The sequence below is a fragment of the Camarhynchus parvulus genome, chromosome 5, assembly GCF_901933205.1.
Source record: "Camarhynchus parvulus chromosome 5, STF_HiC, whole genome shotgun sequence".
Classification (NCBI taxonomy): domain Eukaryota; kingdom Metazoa; phylum Chordata; class Aves; order Passeriformes; family Thraupidae; genus Camarhynchus; species Camarhynchus parvulus.
Genome location: NC_044575.1, coordinates 27,191,173 through 27,198,960, shown reverse-complemented (window position 1 = coordinate 27,198,960; position 7,788 = coordinate 27,191,173). Strand labels below are relative to the sequence as shown.

General features: G+C 43.6%; 1 protein-coding gene across 5 annotated transcripts in view; it reads left to right on the top strand.

Moving 5' to 3' along the window:
* Nucleotides 1-2,710: 2,710 nt before the first annotated feature.
* SIPA1L1 (signal induced proliferation associated 1 like 1) overlaps nucleotides 2,711-7,788 on the top strand; it is a 200,914-nt gene continuing 195,836 nt past the window's right edge. For 4 of the 5 annotated variants that reach the window (XM_030949103.1, XM_030949098.1, XM_030949099.1 and 1 more), the window contains exon 1: nucleotides 2,712-2,862. The gene's annotated coding sequence lies outside the window, so the exon portion shown is untranslated. Of the gene's footprint in view, nucleotides 2,863-7,788 lie in introns of all 5 variants that reach the window. The other variant, XM_030949104.1, reaches the window with a different exon arrangement.

Genomic DNA, 7,788 nt, shown 5'->3' with positions numbered 1-7,788 from the left:
TTTCCCTTTTTGTTTAAAGGACAATACTAAACCAGAAATTAAGTGTCTTGCCTATGGTAACACAGCAAGTTAGTGGCAGAAGAAGGGTTGGCATTCAAAAATCATTGGAGTTTTTGAGGCTTGTCTCTACACAGGGAAACCAGCTGTGCATCCTTCATTCTGTAACAGCTAGTCAAGCAGAAACTGGTGTGTGACTGCTCTATAAAAGAGAAGAGAGTCCTTTTGTTCTGGAATTAGATGTGCATTATTGAGGCAAGATAATTATTTTGGAGTAAGCCCCCTGTTATCCTTTTTATTTTAGATCAGCTCTTCTGATGACTTTCTTACATAGGCCGGGGGTAAACTCTAAATTCTCCTTCTCTCTCTGCCTTGAGCCTAATTAATAACTGCTTATTATAAAGACACAGCAAAGTTTGTACTTCCACAAAAAGAAAATAAATGAGTTCTGGATATTCTGACAGCTGTGAGAACACATATTGCTCTTGAGTGCTGCTGGCCCCTAATCACAGCTCTGGACAGGGAGAGTCATGCAAGAGGGAGAGTGTGGTGAGAACAGCATCTCACAGCAGCAGCCCTCACACTGGACCCCTGCAGAGCCAGGTCAGCCTCTTAGGCCTGGATTCAGGGAGAAACCACAGGGGCCCAGGAGCAGGAGCCAGCTCCTGGCTGGACTGAAGGCAAGGGTGTGTGCAGATAGCACACAGGCTGGGCTGGGGCTGCGTCAGAGCCTCTCCCTCCCTGTGCACCCCTTCTGAATGTCTTCCTCATCTGAAGATCTGACACAGCAGCAGGGTGTGAAGGAAGATCATACAAACAATTTGAGAATGTGCTAGCGTCATTAACCTTATTAAAGAACTTGCAAGCCAGAGCCTCACTATCTAAATTCCTCTGATGAATGCAAATTCAATAACTGCACACCACAGTTCCTAATGCTGCAGTCACATCCAGTGCTGTTGTGTAAGCCTCTTTGGACTTCCCTTTATAGGACTGGGCCTCCAGCTGCCAATAAAAAAGTTTTCATTTAAGTGAAAATCAAAAAACCCCACATTCTTTTAAAAGTAAAAAATCACTTCAGGTGGGTGACATAAGATAAACATATTTAAATACTGAAATTGTTCCTGTTTTTTTCCCTAGCTTGTCAATTCTACTTTTTCTTCCATGCCAGACCAGCACTGGGATCAGTTCTTTGTTCATCCATAATGTTTCTTCTTCTCAGGAAGATGAGATTAGGATTGTTTTTTCTGACCCCATAACACATGCAGGAGTCACGACTTCAAGTTGAGAACCTGTAAAAGAGTGATTGCTCTCTGGAAATCCAGATATTTTTACAGCACCAAACACTGTGATATTTAAACATCAGTCCTGAAGATCTGTTAGGAGCACCTTCAGAAGGTATCAAGCCACATGGATCCATGTGTAAGTTTTGTTGGTCTTTCAGGACATTCCTGGAAAGTGAATGGGGTGTGAAGCGAGCATCTCTGCGGCACAGCAGCTGCTCACCACAGCTCGGTTGCTTTAGCTATCACCATGCTGCACACTGCTGGAACGTCGCCAGTCCAAATCACAGTGTCCTAATTTCAGGGAAAGCTTCACTTTAAGTGGTTTAACTGAGGTTGTTACTGTCCTTGGCTTGGCAGAACATAAACAACCATTAGCAGAGTATCCAGAATGTGTTACCCGCAGCTTGTTTTCAAAATTCTCGCCATTTGAAAACAGGACAGCATTCCTGTAGCACAGGGGCTGATGTTTACACATGCTATTTTTCAGATGTGCCTTCCCACATTTTTAATTTGTTATCTGTGATGGATATCTAAGGGAGAATCCATTTTAATTTGACTGGCAGCAAAAGAACTCGGGATATACTATCCGTATGGTACCGGTAGGTTTTGATTTTGTGTTAGCAACTACAGTGACCTTCTCCCTATAGGTCTCCAGGAGGCTGGGAAGTGATGTAAATATCAAAATGGTAAGAAGTCAATCAAAACGCAGGGAGCTCGGCACAGGCCTGAGCCGCCCGCTGGGCCCGGCGCTTGGCTGTTGCCATGGGAACGCCGCCGGAGCGCGGGCGGGCTGCGGGCGGCCCCTCTCGCGAGAGTGGCGGCGGGCGGAGCGTGGCGGGGCGGGCGCGGGGTGAGCTCATCCCGGGCTGCGCGGGCGGGGAGCGCCGCGCTCAGCCCAGCCCAGCGAGCGGAGCGGAGCCGAGCCGCCGGCAGCCGCCGCAGCAACTTTGTTGGGTGAGTTGCGAGCGGGAGCGTCGAGCCGAGGCGGGCTGCTCGCCGCGCCCCCTCCTTCCTGCCGCGGAGCTTGCCTTAGGGAGCCGCCGTGCCGCTGGCCGAAGGGGTATGCGGTGGGTGGGTGCGCGTGCGGGGGAAGGGTAGCGGCCCCCAGCCCCGGGGCTGCGCGGCCCCCTGCCCGACAGGGGTTAACGGGGGCGAGGGCAGCGGGGTCCGGGTGAAAGTGGCCTTCTGAGCTGCCGCCCGCCGCAGCGCCCAGAGCCGGGCGGGGGACGCCTGCCCCGAGCGCCCCTGGGGCGCTGGGAGCCCGCCGTGCCGGCAGCACCGGGGGTGGGTCGGCGGGGGTCCCCCTGCAGCGAGCCGTGCCGGGTGCTAGGTTCCGGATTTGTGTTTTTTTTCTCCGCAGGAAAGGCAGCCCCGAGCGGGAGCGGCGCGGACGGAGGCGGCGGTGAGCGGCGGCGGCCCGGCCCGCTGCGCTCCGAGGCGGCGGCTCCCGCGCTGCCCGTCCGTGCGGAGGCGGCCGCGCCGAGGGCGCCCTGCGGCGGGGGACGCGCTCCCCCGCGGCCCGGAGCGGCACACGCCGCTCGCCCCCACGGCTCGCTAGACAACTTGTCTCTTGTTCGCCCCCGTAAGTTGCACTTAAACCTCTTTTTTTTTCTTTTTTTTTTTTTTTCTTCTTTACTTTTTATAGCCGGCGAGGGTGCAGTGGGACCGGTTTTGTTCGGAGCCGGTGCTGAGACCGCAGTAATGATAACAATTAGGTGATTTGGGGGCAGTGCCGGTGGGGATGTTCTGAATGCTCTGCTCACGAGGAGGCGGGGTGGAGGAACAAAATGTTTGCGGATGGTTGATTTCTTCACTGGGAGCCTGGAAAAGTGGGAAAACAGGGAATGCCTTAAACTGAATTTTAAGGGGAAGGAGGAGGTGGAGAAGCAAGGAAAGGTAGATACGAAGGCCAATGATTACCTTCCTAAGCCGAGTTTGTTTGCTCTTTCCCTCTTTTTTGTTGCGTGAAGTCCTGATGTTAACGTTCTCATGCTATATTTAAAAAGAGCTGTGTTGTTTGTACTGATATCTGTGATGCAGCTTCAGCTCATGTAATGAGGAATGCACTCATTCATGTCTGGTAAAGCAGCGACACAAAATGGGAATAGCTCAACTTAATGAAGATCTCCTTGTATAACCTTGGCCACAACATCTGTATGTTTTAGTTTGAGGAGGCATGTTTTAAACCACAGAATAAAACAGAGGCATTTTTTTGGATAATATTGCTTTCCAAATCGTGTTTCAAAAATTTTACCTGCAAAATCGCTTTAAAAAATTTGAGTGATGCTGCTTTAATGAACCCGTTACTGCATGCTGAATGAAGTGCATCTGTGAGCACGGAGCCCTAGATGATAATACAATGCAAATTTATCTTCGGAGTAAAGGTGTCGGATTTCATTAGGTTCCAGATCTGTATGGATGAAGCAAGATTGGTGTTTTCTTTAGAAAGCAGCCCTTTCATGATGGAATTTTAATTGATTGTTTTTATTTATTTTTCTAACTATGGGAATTAAGCACTTGTTTCCTTTAAATTAAGGCATTAACCAGTTTTGTAAAAGGGAAAAGAGGTTTTGCTGCAAGTACTAACTGGGTAGCAAGTATACGTGTTCTCTCAGGTGGAGGGTTTGGTTCTTTTTTATTTGGAATGCATTGCTGGGCTAGACTCCATTCCCATTCAGCTGAAGTGGTGGGAGAGACATGTGAAAGTATTAAGGTAGAAGTTTGTGGCAATTGTAATCGCAGAGATCTCTTAAGTTGTGTTTCAATGTCAAGGCTTTTATGCCTTAGGCCATCAGATGCCATACCAGTTATTACTGTAGAAACAGTGTGGGAACTTCACAATAATTTTTTCTTGCTTTCAAAAAGCAACCCCATAGGTTCTATTTAGGTAAAGCTAAAAAGAGAATTTTCTTGACTGAATGTTTTGTGTGTATGCTATGTCTCATTTTGGTGATAGGAAGCTAGGGACAGAAGATTTTTTTTTTTGCCATTTAAAGTGTTTATTTATGGCCAGTTGATTAAAGGATGCACACTTAGTTGCTCAACATTGCATTAAGAAGGTTTTACTGATGCTAATAAAATGCTTAGTTTCATCATTGTTGTTTGGGCTAGGTGTACTTAGCTCTCAGTTGTGGTTCATAAAACCTCTTAGATCATGAAGTGAGAAGCAAAATGGGATGTCAGCTCTGACTATTGTAGGGCTGCAAAGATTTGCTTGATGAAAAAGGCTAGCAGGTGTAGAGGCAGGCACTGACACAGACGTGTGAAAGGGTGGAGCTGCAGCCAGGAGTGAAGACTTAGTATGAGGACGTGCAATTCATGATCTATTTTTTCTATAAGGAAAGGTTTTATTGTCATTTCAGTTGTGCATCATTGGTTCTAGGCTCGAAGAGCTTTTTTCTCCCACCTTCTCATGTTTATCTGAAATGTTATTTTAAGGTTTGGGATTAACTTTTGGGTAGCTGTTGTTTTAAAAACTATGTTCAAATGTGGCCTGTTCCCCCTTCTGCAGCTTTTCAAGGAGTGCTTTTTTTTTCATCATGCTTATAAGCATTCTGCTGGCACTTTGAGATCATTTTGTTCTTGTGTAGCTCTTATTGTCTTTTCAGCTTTGTAAATCTGTCTCAAACAGATCCTTTAAAATGTCAATTTCAGAGCTGTTAGTTTTGCTACTATGGAGGCACTTTATATTTCTAAGGTAGGAGAACAAAACTTAAAAACAGAATATTCCAACTGGTTATTTTAAACTTCAGTAAGGTCGTGAGGACCATTTTAGAAATACATGGGGAAAATGTGAGGTAGGCTAGTAAGAGAATGGGTTGAGGCCCAGTTGAATTTCTTTTCTATTCCTCTGTTTTGTCCTATAGCATGTCTATTGTAGAGAAGAAAAAGGAACAGTTTTCTCCATATCAGTAGTTTAATCCCTTCAGCAAGGGGTTTGCTGCAAGCTGTTGAGTTCTTACTGCTACTGGTTAGAAATCCAGGATGCCCTACTGGGGTAAAGAAGCAGAGCTTCTGCCTTCATCAAAATTTCAGTCACACAAGTTGGTTTCCCTAATCCTGATGTGTTCAGAGGTTGAAATTTATTCTCGTTGACCCTAAGTGTTGGTTGTTTGGCAAAGAGTTTTGATCTGTTGTTTCCGTGGCTTTCTTGGTTTCAGGCAGATTCCTTTTATTTCTCCCCAGCTCTTTAATTTAAATATTTAAAAAGTCAATAAGACATGATTTAGTTATCTTATTTTTTTATATATTTTCTCTGTTTACTTCTTTATCTGTATTTTAGATTTTTGGTTTATTCATTTATTCTGAAAGCCATTTCTTTAACTTGTTAATAAGTTATGACAGGAGTATAGCAATAGTGAGTTATTTTTTTATCAGTGTAAATACATAATTTTAAGAACTGTTAGGTGAGGGCTTTGTTGATTTGGCATGTAAAATTAATCATATATTCAGTATCTTTCTGTGAGTGAAAAAAGTTACGTTGTTCTGTATTTTATGTTTCCAGGGAGATTTGACTTCAGTGACTTGATTTCAAGTATATCTCTCCTAAATTGCAGCTTTTAAATAAGCTTTATATTTCACAAGAGCTCAGTGTAGTATTTGAATGAAGACTCTCAAGCTGGAGGTTTATAGAGTGGGATTTGATGACTCTATGAGACTTGAGATATTCTCTAATGAAAGGCAATCAGTGTTTTTTTGGGGGTGCAGTCTTACCAGCAAGGATGAACTTAAAACTTGATGGTAAACCTACAGATTATGGTCATTGGTGAGGCCGAATGACAGTTTATTTTAAATTCTTATGCAGCTGGCAGGACAAGACTAACACAGTCTGTAGCAGTTTTGGTGTTAGTTTTGATAGTAGTTTTGTACTGTGAACTTTGGGAAACCCGTTAGGAGTTGCAGAAACTATAACTGTGTTTTTGAATATGAATCAGCAGATAAAATGGTTTTAGATGTCTGTTTTTTGCATATGTAAAGCTAAATTGTGTCATTGTCTCAGTCTCTTTAATATTTGGATTCTGTGGCACAGTTTACTGAGTGAGTTATTTGATTTAGAGTCTGCCACATGTCTTTTATGTTAAGTGTTAAGTAAGGCTAAGCATTTACATGTCTTTGTTTTCTTTATGGAAGCATGTTTTAAAGAGCACTTCTTCTGAATGCAGAGACAGAACACTTCATAATCTTGGTTGCTGTTGAATTGTATGATTGCTAACCAAGTATTCGTCATGGTTCTTTCAAGGGTCTGAGTCTAAGTGGAGTTGAGTCCTGCTAAGCTGTGTCTTCCCATTCCTCCAGCTCCTGCTGGATGCTGCAGTGCAGTAGTCATAGCTCTTGTTCCCTGCATGGTGGATGGATGTCTCAAGACATCCATCTTTTCTAGAGAAATCAAGTTCCTGAAAAATGCATGGCTGTGTAGAGAACTTTTTTCAAAGTGTATCATGGGGAAGGAGGAGGTGTTACTGGCACTAGTGGTTCATGCCGAGGCCTGAGAGACACTTTGAATTTTTTGTTGATGTTTTAATATTCTTTTGCTTTTGGTCTTAGGCTCTGTAGAATGGGAAGAATGCTTTCTTCTGGTGGATTGGGGAGATTAGTGGAATGATTTTTTGAAGACCAAGTTTTATTTTATAAGTTTTCAAAACTTAGAGAATCTACTGGCATATATTATATAGTTGGTTTAAAGTTGGATTATTCTTCATTATTCCATATGGTTTACCTTCAGTGCTCAAATATCTTTTGGAGGTATTTAAATTTTGTGTTATTTATTTACCTTGTGAGGTCATAGGATTTGTGCCTCAAAATACTCACATAAACCTCAGAGAGACTGGTTTTTACTTTATTGCTGCAGCTGTGAGATGTTAACTTTGAACTTGTGCTTTAGCATGGACTTTTCATCTGGTGAAAGCTTCTTCAGTTAACCCTAAAACAATCCTGCTTTCCTAACTTGTGATGTTATAGTGGATTAAAAAATCTCAACTAGCCAAAATCATTGGGGAACAAGTTCTTCCAGGCTGCTAGGAGGTATAGGTCAGAAGTTGTGCATAACTTGGAGAAAAGTTGCCTGTGAGACTTAGTTATGTTTAATGTTTTTTAAATTTAATGGCTGGATTATTTTATGGATTTTAATATTTACTTTTCTGGGTGGGGGAAATAGCCAAGCATCTTCCTTTGCTATGTAGCCTGCCTTGCTGCCTTCTCTGTGCAGTGGATGGTGAGGTTCCAGGAGGTGCCAAGGGCTGCTTTTGTAGCGTGGCTCTGTTCTCTGAGTTTCTCGAGTCATAATGCATTTTACAGCGCTGTAAGCTGGATCAATTGTCTTTTGATTTTTGAATAAATAATGACAGGCTTATTGTATGCTGATGTGATGTGAAATAGGATTAATACAGACCTCTTTTTAAGAGTGTCAGATAATATCTGTAAAACGATTGCTGTGGTGGCAGAACTTTCTGTATGCCAGTTGTTCACATCAGCAGCTTTGGTACCTATCTTGGGTTTTCTTGTTGGTGGT